Genomic DNA, 14,420 nt, shown 5'->3' with positions numbered 1-14,420 from the left:
AGCTATCTTGCATTAAGTATTTATACCCTGCAGAGGGGTTCTTGAGGGGCTCAACCTGTAGGAATCGCAGGTTCAAACCCAGGTCATGTCACAAGCTGACAGTGACCAGGATTCCCAATGTTGTGGCACAAAATTTGTTACACGATACTGAGGGACATGCAACACAGTGAACCTTCCCACCTCCTGGTTGTCCGAGGGCTTTTGGTGCATTAAGTGAGAAACGCCGCCAACTGGCGAACAAATCTGGAAAGAAAATGCAGAGGATTCCCCCTAAACCTCTTCATTCTGCTCCCTGTGCAGCTGCAGAGCTCATGGCCCCGATGTGAAGATGTGAAAAACGCCAGTGCTTGGATGTAGAGCAGACAAGCATGCTGTTGTGGTTCAGAGAGCTTTCATTACTGTCAGCTCTGAATGGGCATCCTCTGAGAGAAAGCCTCTTCCTCAAATTTGCTCTTCCTCAAATTTATTTCCAAGGCTTATTTTGAAAAGAAGGTGAAAGGGAGCTTGCAAGGCTGATATTACAGCAGGAGACAGTTGCAGTATCACTGGTAAGTCGTACACAAGACCAGCAAAAAGTGATATCAGAGCAACAGGCAAACTGGAAGATATCGAGACAGTGTGCTACTAATCTTTATCAAAATACATCAAGCTAATAAAAAGGCCAAGATAGAAACCACAGATTCATGAAGTCCATATTCTGACAACAGTGTTACAAATCAACATAATGTGAACCCTTTTAGGAAAAATTCAAGTAAAAGAGCCCAGCTCTCTGCGTTAAATAGGCTGTTGTATAAAACAATCATAGCCATAAACATGAATATGGATAAATACAGTCACATGGCTGGGGCCTGGAGGCCAAATAACTACTGTGGCTTCCAAACCAATTTGCTATTTCCTTTAACAAGGAAAAAACATTTTGAAGAGGCCTCACAGTTATCACCACTGCAAATAAATGTCTCCTCTACAAGTCTCAAATTTAAACCAATGTGAATCAGAGGCTCTCGACCCTGGTCTGCATAGGGGTATTCTGGCTTTCATTTTGTTCTTAATAATTCAATTAAATCCATTATTGACTTATTACTGACAATAGTTGACTATTGACAACTGGTAACAATTACAATTGTCATTGAGGAGTTTTAGCTCCTTATAAAACCTGCGGGGCTGTCTCTCTGCAGGACAAGGAGTGAGGATCACCAATTATGATACATACCCAAGAGAATCGTTACACAGGAATGAGTAAAACAATACTTTTCATTCCACCTTGTCAGATGAAGAAAACCTCAGACTCTCAGCTCTGAGTAGCAATAATTTCAAAGGCACTTAGATTTTATGGTCTCGCCCATGAACATCAGAAAGAAAATTCCATGGAGAGACATTAAGTAAATGAGTAATGCAACAATGGCTCACTAGCTAAAGCTGCAACATAGGATGGCACAAGTAACCTTTGCATCAAGTCTGGTAATCTCTTTCTGGACCATTACGGTCGAGGATGTTTGGGTGTTGCTGGAAAAACCCAATAGTTTTTTATTTAGCCTTGCGGTACACTTCCATGGCACTGGCTAAGTTTGAAAAGGTCTATTTAACATTTGTTTTTTTATTAAGACTTCATTGATACCACCAACAACAGTGAATGTGTCCTTAGATATTAGTTTTACAGGGGGTTCAAAAGATCCCCCCCAGCTACAGGCAGGATCTGAAACTAGTGCCGTTGAGCATGAAAACTGTTATCTAGGATTGAGGCGGGTAATTTGTTTCCTGTGTGAGGCCAGCGTGCCTGAAAAGAAAAGGGACCCATGAAGTAAGAAAAGCTCAAGAAAATAGCACACTTCCATTACTGTTTTCTCCGGGGCTATCAGTGCCTACATTTTCTTCTCATTTAAAAAAAGCATTAGAAAAAGGATTGTAATTGGGAAACATTACTCACAAAGCAATTAAAACACAGTATTTTTCTCCACTCACCCTCTCTAATACTGGGAACATACATTATTAATCAGATGCATAGTGTTGGCATCCATAAAGCAGACCTTTATTGCTCATGTACAGAGAGTCCTTAATGGAAAAGTGGTGTAGCTTTCAAAAGAGTAGTTCATATCATTTGCAGATTTATGCTACTTCACATCCAAGCAGTCAAGTCATCTATGGCTGTTGTGTCCCCATGTGCTGCAGACAAGGAGACAAAAACTGATCCCCATTATCACAACGTTAAACCCTGAGAAACATGGAAATTTCAAACTGAGATTTTTTTTTCCCCAGTGAGCTTGGAAAGTAATCCAAGGAAGAAAAACTAGAATCACCAAGGAAACCAAGAACAGGACAACTGGCAATCAGGATAAGAAAAGAAGAAAAATAGCCTCATATCAACTGCATCTCAACGGACAGCACAAAATGAAGTGGACAAAGTGCTTAACTGCAGTCATTTTGCCTTGTGAATTATGCAGGGCCTAACATAGATGCCCAAACCACCGGCAGAGATTTATATGATGAACACAGACATACCACAGTGAAAACCAGCAAAAACTGTGCACAATTTATTATGCCAGGGACCTGTTCAAATTACTCCTACTGCAAAGTGAAGACAGTCTCTACTACAAGTTTCCATCAGCAGCTCAAGATGTAGAGAGAATCTGAAATGGTCTCCCGATTTAAAATGGCATTTAAAAAAGATTTTCAACTGCTCCAGAAATGCGCAGCTCAGAGCCTGAACTAAACAAAACATCGCCTTAGGTCACAAAGCGGACTCAAATGCAAATTAAAACTGTAAAGAAATCAAAAAGGTTCACAAGCCAACTAATTTACGAACCGGATACATCACAGGCCTTGACATTATGAAGAGCTTTACAGTGAGAGAAATTTAGATGAAGACAAACGTGAAATTCAGTAATCCACGAAAAGTTCTTTGTACTCTAAAAAACTGAAGCCTTTTCTTTCACTGCAGGACAATTGGCTGAAACCTGCTGTAGTTCATGACTCACTTCTGACAAGAAAGTGTTTTTTTTTTGTTTTGTTTTTTTAGTCCTCTCAAAAGTTGCAGCAACAGCCATGTGACAGCGCAATTCAGCAAGAAACAACTTCCATGCCATTCCCCACCGGGAGGGCTCCACACCACACGCCAGTTTTCTCATCCGTGAGCAATTCCCAAGTATCCCCTTCACCAGCCTGTGCAACATCAAAAGAAAATATAGCGAGATCTCAGCTTAGGCTTCAAGACTCTGTCTGGCTAAACTCAGTGTTAGCTAATGTCGCGCCCTTTCACTTTCGGGCTAACACTCTTCTCATCACACAGACTGCGCTCCTTAGTCTGCCAACAAACCTTGCCACTATGATACATCTGAAGCCTGTTGCACTATTTGCTGGGATATCTGCCACTTCATAAGTCTTTGGGAAGACCAATGGCATTATCTGGCTTAGACAAACACACCTGCTCCAGCTGGAAGACCTACATTTTCATTCTCTTTGACGGACAACATGAAGACAAAATTTTAGTTTTCTTCCAGACTCTGGAATGTACCAATGTATACAACGTTTCTTTACTAAATTGGAATAATTTCACAATGTAATCAAGAGAGGCAAGGGGCTTTCCTAAAGAAGGCCTTACATGACACATATTTATTGTTCTATGGAATCTTTCCAAGACTCGCTTTATCCCGGGCTATGAAATCAGGCCATAATAATGAATAAGCAATTAATGGTCCTTTCTAAGCAAGCGTTCAGTAATGACATCCTGGACAGCTCTTCGCTTTGAGATATTTCATAATAAAGCAGGGCGTTTATATGCTCCTCGGACCCGCCCTGCCACTGCAGTACACTCTACAGTGCAAGCTCTACAACGCTTTTAGAAGGGTCAAGGCTAACAGGAGGAGTGGCACTCTTCTCCCTGATATATTCTCAAGTGTCATGGGTGTCAAAGCAAGAGCCCTTCAATTAGAAAACTCCTGGTTACAGTGTGCTAGTGAAATAGCATTAGCTTAAACTCACCAGGATCTGGTCTTTCTATTACACTTGACCTTACCTTTCTCTGCCAGACTCACTTAATGTTTTACTGCATCTTATTCTGCTTTTCCCATGATATATCACAGTCAGCACTCAATAGATTTCTTCTTTGTCTGTAGAAACGGAGGTAAAGAAGGGCTCTGTCCAGATTTCTGAATCTTCGAAAAACCTAACATTTAAGAAAAATCCAAAACTGAAAACTGAACTCGGACTTGAAAGCGTGACTGAAAAGGAATTGAGCGCCCTTTTAAATAAATGAGACTCCACTCCCAGAAGGAAGATTTTTCGTCACAAAGTAAAAAAAAACGAAAAGAAGCCAGTGGGAAATTATTAATCTAGAGAAACTTTCCTAAATCTCTCACTTCCTCAAAAAAAAAGAAGAGCCTTATCACAGTTTTTCCTAAACTGAAAACTTTTATTCCCTTGAAATAAATCACCCCCCATTCTAAGTATTTATTTTCCAGAATTCAACTTTACATGTCATTACACAAATTAAATATTATTTTAGCACGGAATTCTAAAATCCGAGTAAAATAAAAAATCCACTTGTCATTTCCTCCAATCACAAAATGCGACCTTCCACTGAGGGCATTAAATACCAAGTTTATTTATTTTTTTATTCTGAGTTTTATTTCTAGTAGTGCACACAGACCACTCTACAATAACAGAACGGAGATAAAAAAGCTTCATCCCAGGTGAGCAAATATTACATTGAAAACTGGAAAATAAATCTAAGATGATGACTTGATTTAAAAACCAGGACTGACATACACGAAGCCCAATTTTAAAGCCTGAAACCAGGAACGATTTTTTTGAGAAAGAGGGGGAGAGGATGAGAGAGTCAAATTTTCCCCACCAGGTGAAAAGTCCATGGGGGCAATATTCCAACCTCACTCTTTTGGAAAATAAAAGTACCCACGAGTACTTATCCAAAACCAGTAGGCGCTTTCACAACTTCCGTATTCATCTGGTGGCAGAGTCCAACACTGCTGGATCTGACAGTTACAGCAGAAGTGTACTTAAACCCACGAGAACCCGCACTAGACAGAGCTGAGCAGAACAGGCACTGTAGGAAATTCCATGATACACAAGAAAAAAAATTCACAGCAGCACCAAAAATGCTGATGATGCGATGCATCGCCTCCGATGACTGATGTGGAACCTCTGGCAATTCCTAGTGTGGGAGGGCAAAGGACAATTCAGCTATAGTGTGTCAAGACCATAAAGCACAGCGTAAGACTCTCAGAGTTCCGAGTATTTTAAGAGACTTTCTTTCAACTGTGGCGAGTTTCACTGTTTCTAGGGGAGATCACACAGCACGCGTGGGTCTTCCTCTCTGCAACTTTGTGCACGAAGAGATAACAATAAAAAAAAACAATCCGAAAGGGAGCCATGATGCAAGAGCTGTTCTGCTTACAGACCAGCAACAGCAACAACAGCACAAGCATCTGTGATGTAAGATGTACAGCTGTGGGTTCCACTTCAGTTTTATCAATAGAAGACAGTCTTCTGAATTTTCTCAGCTGTTGTCGCAGATGAAACAACACTTGAATTAGCCCAAGAACAACAAGAAGCTCCTACACTCAGTTCTATTATTATTTACAGGGATTGCTCTGTATGTATAAGGGTTGCAGGGTCCATTCTGTCTTCTGACTACTTGCCTACAAAGTAGGGTACCACACATAACTGTCTCTAGACTACAGTACAGTAGTGCTTTTCAGAATTAATTTCAGAATTAGCCTTTGCTCGTGAAATTCAGAATGATGCTCATTACATATAACATCAGTCACCAAAGAAAGCCTGATGAAATCTGAGTGTAAAACAAAACAATGAAAGATTCAATCTGTCCTAATGATATAAAGTCTTGCAGAAACTTCAGTCGAACACTACAGTGCAGCTTTTGAAAAACTCCATTATTTCAGTGATGCATGGGAGTATCAATACAGCAGTCAAGGTGCTAGTTGTATTCAGGCACTATAATGAAGTGGGCCAAAAGAGAAGCCAGCTTGTACACTGTGGCAGCACAGCATCCTTCAGTCCATTTAGAATGAGCAAGGCAGGAAAGCCAGCTCATCAACTAGTCAACAAAAAAGGTCTGAAAAGACCACCTGCTACGTGTCAGTAACTCCCGACCACACAGCTAGTCTGCCAATCCACACTCCTCTTCAACAGCAAGACCCCCAAAGTTGAAGGCCTGCAAGTGGTACAGAGCACAACATAGTACACAGAATGCAAACCTTCTAAGGTTCTGCGTGTCCAAATGGGAAATTACACTTTATCCTCAACATCAGAGCAGCTGTAAGAAACCAGTGCTCCAGGGAAGAAAAGGGGGAGGAGGTTATCTTGAGGACTACAAAATGTTTTGCATTCGACGGGGGGTGCTAGATGAGGGTTAACATACTGTGTGTAGTTAATAATTTAGGATTAAAAAACGTCACAATAAAATGGAATAAGCAACATGGTCAGTGGAGGGATTCTATTGATCTCCCTTAGTCTCACAACTACTCCCGCGCCTCTGAACGCAGCACACAGCCTAAGGATAAAACAAAGTAATGAAGATACTGTATGCATTCTGAAGGTTCATATGACACAATACTGGGTGTGAGCAGAGCTGTAGACTAAATTTCAAATAGCTCGAGTCATGTGTCAGGGCAGCGTGGTCCAGTCCCAGCCTTATGAGCAACTTCATAGCAGATGACGCAGCAGGGACTTAAACCTTTCCCAATGAAGTATGGAATCAGTCCAGAATAACTCGGAAGAAAAAAAGGTCAGAAATCCTAGAAGATCCTGATAAGTACCCCCATCTCGCAGACTCTCATGTAAAACCTGCTCCTTGTTTTCTTTCTGTCCACATGGCTCTGTAGGCACCTTCTCACACATTGCTGGAGTGTCTGCAAGCAGCCAGCTCATGAACAAAGGTTTGTTCTTCTTCTACATCTATTATTCTAGACAAGTGTATGCCTTGCTCGCACCTTGTGCCGCTGCTGAATGACAATTCTGCTTTTGTTCTTGCACACTGGCAGAAACAGATATGGTCGGTCAGCCTCACTGCATCCAGAAGATTGCGGGGCACACCATTGGGGACATCTGCATTCCCTTCCTTGGCATCACATCCTGGGTTTTCCACAGTGGCGCAGTGGTTTGCATTGCTGCCTTGCAGCGAGGCGGCCCTGGGTTCAATTCCAAACCTGCAGTGCTATCTGTATGGAGTTTGTATGTTGTCCCCATGTTTGTGGGTTTTCTCCAGTCTCCTCCACATGCCAGTAGGTTAACTGGTTTCTGCCAAAACTGGCCCTGGTGCGTGCGTGCGTGCGTGCGTGTCAGCCCTGCAATGGACTGGCGTCTTGCCCAGGGTGTATCCTGCCTTGTGCCTGTTGGCTGCCAGGATAGGCATCTAGCTTAAACAAAACATTATGAAAGGCCTACATGTACCCATCATTTAAAATCCTGGACATTTCAGGCAAAGCCAACCCAATGCAGGAGTTCTGAACACAGCAATGCAGTACACTAAGCAAGTGGAAATTAAAACACAGAATCTGGGAACCACAAAGAGAGGTAACTTCTTAAGGCAGAGTTGTGAGCGCCTGTTACAATGCTGAAACATTTTTTAATGGGCTCTTTCAAGCAAGTGCTGGATGTTCCAATAGTGACTCATTTTATGCGGTGCTGAAACCAAAGTGTCGAAATTCTAATAAGAAAACAAGCTCCCGACTAGCAAAATATTTTATTGATTTAGATCAGTACATGGTCCAGCAATAAACACACATAGATGATGTTTGCTGTGTTAACCACACCTTCCTCAAGACTCTCATGTCTTAACAGCCTTTAAAAGACAAATTATGACACATGTGAACATCTTCACTAATACTGACCCCTGTTATGGCTTTTAATACAGTCTTGAGGATGGTGTGGATGAACTGATTTAAAAGATATAATTTAACAAATCCTAGGTAAGTTTTTTTTTCATTAGTGCAGAGTTTATTTTCTTACAAGTAATGGTTGCATAAACATCTCAGATATATCGGCTGCCAATAACAACAAGAAAGGCAACATGGGCCAAAATGGTTTCTCTCTAACTTTCTAAATGTTTTTATTTGGCTCAGGGGAAATCCATGGTTATTGGGGTGTTTGCGTATAACCCATTTTCAGAGAATGCTTCATTTGCTCGCCTAATTTGTAAATCACACTCTTTGCAACACCCACATTGCAGACACAGAGATCTGGTGTTTAACCTGACAAGACACTCATTATTTCTCCAACACTCCTCTTTAAAAAAAAAAAGGGCCTTAAGGCACTATCAACACCATCACTCTGAGGTGCAAAAGAATTTTTCTTCATATATTTTTGAAACAGCTCTGCTGTTGACTGTAAATTCCCCCAAAGAGTTTTTTTTTTAATTAGGCAAGAAACCAAGATATCAGTGAACATTTACATTTGTTTTTTCTCAAATCCAGCCATTCATTTTAGATGAATGGGATGATGTGATGTCAATAATAAGGTATTGTGCTACTCTATTACAACACTGACGTAGCACAAGTGCAAAGCCCTGTAAAGTTTTACGATAATATATATTGGTACTTACAACCTATGCTTTTCAGAATGTGAAGAAGAGGCAGTTAAATGAGACATGAAATATGAGGCAGTTTGCTGTTAAACTGAAAGTACAGAACAAAGCTTCTGCAATGTTATCAAAAACACATTTTAGGGTAATAACAGGTTGTTAGCACAGTAAAGTCACATCTGAGAACAGATGTTCTCATTGACCTGCCTGAAAATTACACATAATACAGTACCAAGAACAAGCAGATCCCTTCACAGTGAAGTGTTACAGCTTTATTACACCCTCAGTTAATTTGTGTAGAAGCACACAAATGCTGTTCTTTCATTTACTTGTCAGGGCAGGACTCTATATGGTAACACTATAAAAAGCTTTCAACTGGGATTCCCCAAGAAATTCAACCATTAAACACATCTTGTGCACAGCACCAGATTTGCCCTACAGTGCAGACATGGCCAGTCTTAGTCTATGCAACATTATTATTAGCGGACTATAACTGGGACTTCACAAGTAGTGGTGCACAACTGGCCAAGTGCCATCAGTATCTGGTTTAGACTTACATCAATCAGACCACCTTTTACACACCACCTAAAAGCAAACCCCCTGGCCTTGATGGGCATGCAGCATCACTGGCAAGAAATGCACTGCCCCTCAGAGGGTCGCTAACTCGTCTGTAGGCACCGTGAGGCCTGCAGGTGAGAAAAACAGTGACAAGAGCAAGCTACAGGGGAAAGGAGGCCAACAACTCAATCATCAACATGCTATGATGGGGGGGGGATAAGCCAGGAAAGACAAACTGACTTTCAGCTGGGGGGTACAAAGGGGTAAAGGGGGGGAGGCTAAAGAAGCAAAACAAGAGATGATCCTGAATGTTTGGTTTAAGCCTTTGTGCTCAGAGTCGGGAGCCAGCTGTGACCAGGATTCACTGCGCCGGTGTCACTGGGGGGGTTAGGATTACAAAGCCAGCTCTCTCCTGGCAGAGCAGCAACTCCGGCAGCTCCCCCAGGTGCTGGCAGGCTCGCAGTGGCATGAGTGATGGACAGGCCGCTCCTCCAATCAGCTCTACCTCTCCGGTAAAGTGCTGTGGAATTTGCAATGCATCAGAAGATGCATGGCCTAAGGGGCAGAAAACAAGGCTAAGCTGCATACCAGAAACTAAACAGACCGAACCTGAGGAAGAAGGGTTTCTTCACAGATGTGTCAAAGCTTGTGCTGAACAGCAGTTTATCAGCAGTATATGCCAGATACAGGAAAGCATAAGGGTAGATCAGTACAATTGGGGTGCTGTATCAACTAAGGGCATCAGGGATTTATACAATATCTGGACACTGGGAACCTGGGTAAAATTATAGACCAGGAAGTGCTATCTGCGTGGAGATTCTCTCATGGTTCACATGGGTTTCCTCTGGGAGCTCCAGTTTCCTGCCACAGTCCCAAAACATACTGGGAGGTTAACTGGCTTCCAGGAAAACTGGCCCTGGTGTGAGTGTGTCTGTGTGCCTTGCGCCTGTTGCTTGCTGGGATAGGCTCCAGCTCCCCCGCAACCCCAAACTGGATAAAGCGGACAGAAAATGGATGAATTCATGGACGGGCCACCCTGACTGTTGACTGATACAGGCGGGTTCCGATTGGCCAAGACACTGCTCAAGAGCCTGGCTCACGGGACATGGATGCATCTTTCAATGCGACAATGACTCCCAACGTCATGACATCCTTCTCTCCTTTTACAGACATCAGAGCCCACGGACATCAAATGACTTGGCAGAATCGTGGGAAGTGCCGCAGGCTAATCAGAGCACCATTCCATAGTCATTCATTGACAAACATATAGGATCATGAAAACAAGATGCCCAGCTCTCTATAGCAAGTCCCACCCCCATACAAAACACTCATGTATTGAACAAAATATTAAAATAATGTTGTTCACAATATTGAACTGTGTACAGTCATTTTCTAATAGATTGGTATAACCCTGCTAATTAACACCCTGGTATCCCTTCACTTTTTCTCAGTACCCTAGTACTACCAGTCTTACATTTTTCTCAGAAAATAAGGGCACAGAGCAGTCTTTATGGAGTGAGGTCCTTCTGCTAGATACAATTTACAGCTATGCCACCTAAGTTCTATGAATATGACAACACATACAAAATAAGACTCCAAGGAAAGTTTGAGAATGCTGCCCTGTTTTTGACTGATTTTTCCGAAGCGATTTAAAATTCTGTTTCCAGGAGCTTGCTACACATCTAAGTGTAATCCTGGACTACTCTTCTTTGGAACAGCGCATGTTCAAAAAAGCCAGAAGAGGAGCTGTGCTCAGAATGTTTTATAGCGATCGTAAAAATGCATGGGCGTCACAGTGACGCAGTGGTTATTATTTCTGCCTCGCAGTGCTGGGGCCCCGGGTTCAAATCCGGACCTGGGGTGTTCTCCGTGTGGAGTTTGTGTGTTTTCCCCATGTTCCTGTGGGTTTCTGCCAGGTGCTCAAGTTTTCTTTCATAGGCTTCTAGGGGAAAACTAGGCCTTGTGTGAGTGTGTTCATGTGTGTGCCCTCTGTGTGCCCTGTAACAGGCTGGCATCCCATCCAGAGTGTACCCTTCCTTGCACCCGCTGCTTGCTGGGAAAGGCTCCCACTCCCCTGCCACCCTGTGCTGGAAAAAGGGGTAGGAAAACGAAAGGATGTATAAAAAGGAATGGATGAGGTGACGGGATACAGTCATCTCTCTGAACTCCTGTGATAGAACCAAGTGTGACAATACAATCATTTGAACAGTCAATTATTTCAGCTGTGTCTGACGAACATAAATAGATCAATAATACCACACTGTTTAGAAGTGCACGGTCAGAGTGGATGTCACTTTGAGAAAACGCAGTCTGGTTTGTAAGAAATCCAAAGGGAACAGAACAACTCACACTCAATCGTCTTTCTTCTTGTCGAAAGGAGACACTTGCCCATTTGCAATGGGGGGGGAGGCTATAGGCGTCATGGAAGTAAACTATTGTGAAAGATTTAGGGTTTGAAAGGTCGAAGCATGAATCAAACACTTCAGGAGCAGTTCTAAAAACAGTCAGGAGAGATGCACAGATATGCTTAGAGCGAAAAATCCTTCTGGGGCCAGCCAAAGACAAGAGGGATGGACAACCTGGTCAGCACCAGAAAAGGGTCCGAATACATTTACCAACACAGTTCAGGTGGGTTTAAAGTATTCACCCGGGATGAAATAGCAAGTCTCAACTCTTGCCAACTACCTTACAAACTCAGCAAATGAACCCACGAGTCTGTCTTTTGTCTACCCGTCTGGACTGGGGGAGGAGACTGCAGCACCAGGAGGCGACCCCATGAAAACACGGGGAGGACATACAAACTCCACACAAACAGCACCACAAGGGCAGAACGGGCAGCACCGCTAACGGCTGAGCAACCGTGCTGCATCACAACAAACTCAGAACTTCAATAAAAACTTTAAAAAAGGGGGGCAGGTGAGCTGCTCCCCACCCCGGTGTGAAATGACATCGCTCAACCACATGCTCCTACTGGTGCTCTCAAAAACCTCTGGCCCCAGGTCATCTCCATGCAGCCTTGGGTGGACTGCGAGGTATATTTTCACATTCAGAAAGCCCACCGGGGCTTTTCCACTCTGGACACGATGACCACATCCTTTCATGAGTAATTTTCCTGTACCCTGTCCTGTTACAAGAAGCAGTGGGGAACACTCCCTAGGCGCGCATCACTCTTTTGTAAGGACCAAGTGTTATCATTAGATTTAAATGATTTACATACCCTTTAATTTGTATAAGTAATAAAATGAAGTGTATTTATAGATTCTATATAACACCGTCTTAGATTCTCTGTCACTCCTGTAAGTGTTTAATTAAGATGTGAATTTCCCATTAAGTGAATTACACGAGTTAAACCACTTTATAGAATGGACGTTAGGAAAACCAAAGACATATGCAGATGTGCACGTACACAGCGAACATTTGCATGTGTCCACACACATACAGTGTAGAGGGTTACGAGTGCACCAAGTCTGAGAAAAACTACAGAATTAAGCAACGTATAAAACATTTAAATTAAGATTACTCTGCCATTACCTCTTGCTGCGAGTGCGATCTCGAAATAAAAAAAAAAATGAATATCCCTGCCGTAATTCAACTTCAGCAGCACATGTTTACAGCACGACTGTTCACTGCTGAATAACAGACACGACTCGCAGCACAGCTTCGGAAACCTTAGCGATGGTTCCATCTGCGTAAATAACTTCTTGCTTAATAATATACTGGCGCCCCCACCAGCAGCTGAAGTACCGGACTTCAACAAGACGCGGTCTGAGGACGGGCTGAACGAAAGTATGTTTTTTTATTTTGCTAAACCTCCACATTGCTATACCTGCATGACCACGACAAGAATTCAATTCAAAATTCGCAGAGACTGAAACTAAGGGGTTGTTGCGGGTTGTTCCCCCCCAAAAAAAAAGAAAAATCCCCGCCTGGCGATTTTATTTTTCAAAACCTGTTTTATTTTGCTCGTCTATTCCCACCACAGGAGCCCCGGCAGGTCGCAGTTGGAAAATAGATCTGACTCTCCTGTACCATCAAACACCATTGGGCTTGTTTCAGTCTGTCTCACGCACAGGTCCAAGGAGATATCGGCTTGACAGTACTTTCTCAAAGGAGTTAAAATAGCAGGAAGAGAATGCATCGGGTGCCCATAACTCACAGCAGACAAATGCTGGCTGCACTTTTGAGAAAGAGCGACGGAAGTTCACTAACGCGGCCGAAATGTCAACAACTGCAGCCCCCAACTGCACGACACCTCGCCGACCAGCCCGTTTTGTTTACAACACGCTTCTTCCACCCCCCGACATATTTCGCAACCCGAAAGATCAACACTGCCGAAACGTTTCTTCACATACCTACCCCCCCCCCTCTCTCTAATATAACACAGACGTTTTAAAAATATATAAACAGCAACCTACCTCAGCCGGACGCTCGACGGAAGTATTCTTTTTCACATAAAAAAGTCAAGCAGAAAGCTCTCCCTAGCACAACCCCAGTAACAGACCTCTCTCTCTCTCTCCCAGTTTCTCCCCTAACCCCGAGTCAGATACGCAGTTCTCAGTCTGTCTGTTTCGCTCTTTCACTCTCTATCTCCAACCGCCCACTTCCGGCTCCACTTCGCGTCTGGCAGCAGCGGCGGCCCCTCCGCGCTCGAGCACGGGTCTCATGATCCGCCCGGCTCGCCCCGGTCTGCGCGAGCGAGCGAGCGGCGCCCGACGGACCCGCCGCGAGCCCCGGCAGGGTGATGGCCCGAGGCCCCGGGAGGGAGAGAGAGAGAGAGATGGGGGGGCGCGTGTGTGCCCTCCACGCGCTGTCCTGCTGCTTAACCTTAAACCGGGCTGGATCGGCGTCACCTGCGGCATGCACGGATCCACGCGGGTTTATTTATCGCGTCTACTTACCCTCTTAAACAAAAGTCGCGATGATGCCGATCGGCAAATGGAGCATCTACGACGAGAGCCTTCCTCGGTTTATCGGTCCCCCTTTCTTTTCTTTTTTTTTTTCTTGCAGTTTATTTATAAACCCTCGGCTCTTATTTAGCGTTGGGTCGGCGGACCAGTGGCTTCGCGTATAACGAAACTGTGTAATACAGAGTGTTGTGATGTTAGTGGTTAGTAAAACTGGGACAAGAGGTTGAAATATATCGAGGGCGCACTCAGGGTAACTCGGGACTGTATTTTATCGTGTTGTCTTAAACTCCGCAGCTCGTAGCTCGCACTGAATAGCCGGCACCGCCTCCCGGTGCCCGAAGCGCGCCTAATCCCCACATTACTTTCTCGAACACCCTGAGATTGTGTCAGAGCGCACCCACAGC

The 14,420-nt window shown here is 43.7% G+C and overlaps 1 protein-coding gene across 5 annotated transcripts in view; it reads right to left on the bottom strand.

Annotated features, from left to right (window-relative positions):
- The window catches only part of stat5a (signal transducer and activator of transcription 5a), a 91,165-nt gene extending 77,103 nt beyond the window's left edge, over positions 1–14,062 (bottom strand). Inside the window, exon 1 of one of the 5 annotated variants that reach the window (XM_088906095.1) lies at positions 14,008–14,062. The gene's annotated coding sequence lies outside the window, so the exon portion shown is untranslated. Of the gene's footprint in view, positions 1–13,524; positions 13,866–14,007 lie in introns of those variants that run through there. The other 4 variants (XM_088906099.1, XM_088906100.1, XM_088906093.1 and 1 more) reach the window with 4 other exon arrangements.
- Between the last annotated feature and the right edge of the window lie 358 nt (positions 14,063–14,420).

The sequence above is a fragment of the Atractosteus spatula genome, chromosome 26 (assembly GCF_055471065.1).
Source record: "Atractosteus spatula isolate fAtrSpa1 chromosome 26, fAtrSpa1.hap1, whole genome shotgun sequence".
NCBI lineage: Eukaryota > Metazoa > Chordata > Actinopteri > Semionotiformes > Lepisosteidae > Atractosteus > Atractosteus spatula.
Note: the sequence above shows the minus strand (reverse complement) of the source record. Positions and strands in the feature narration are given on the sequence as shown.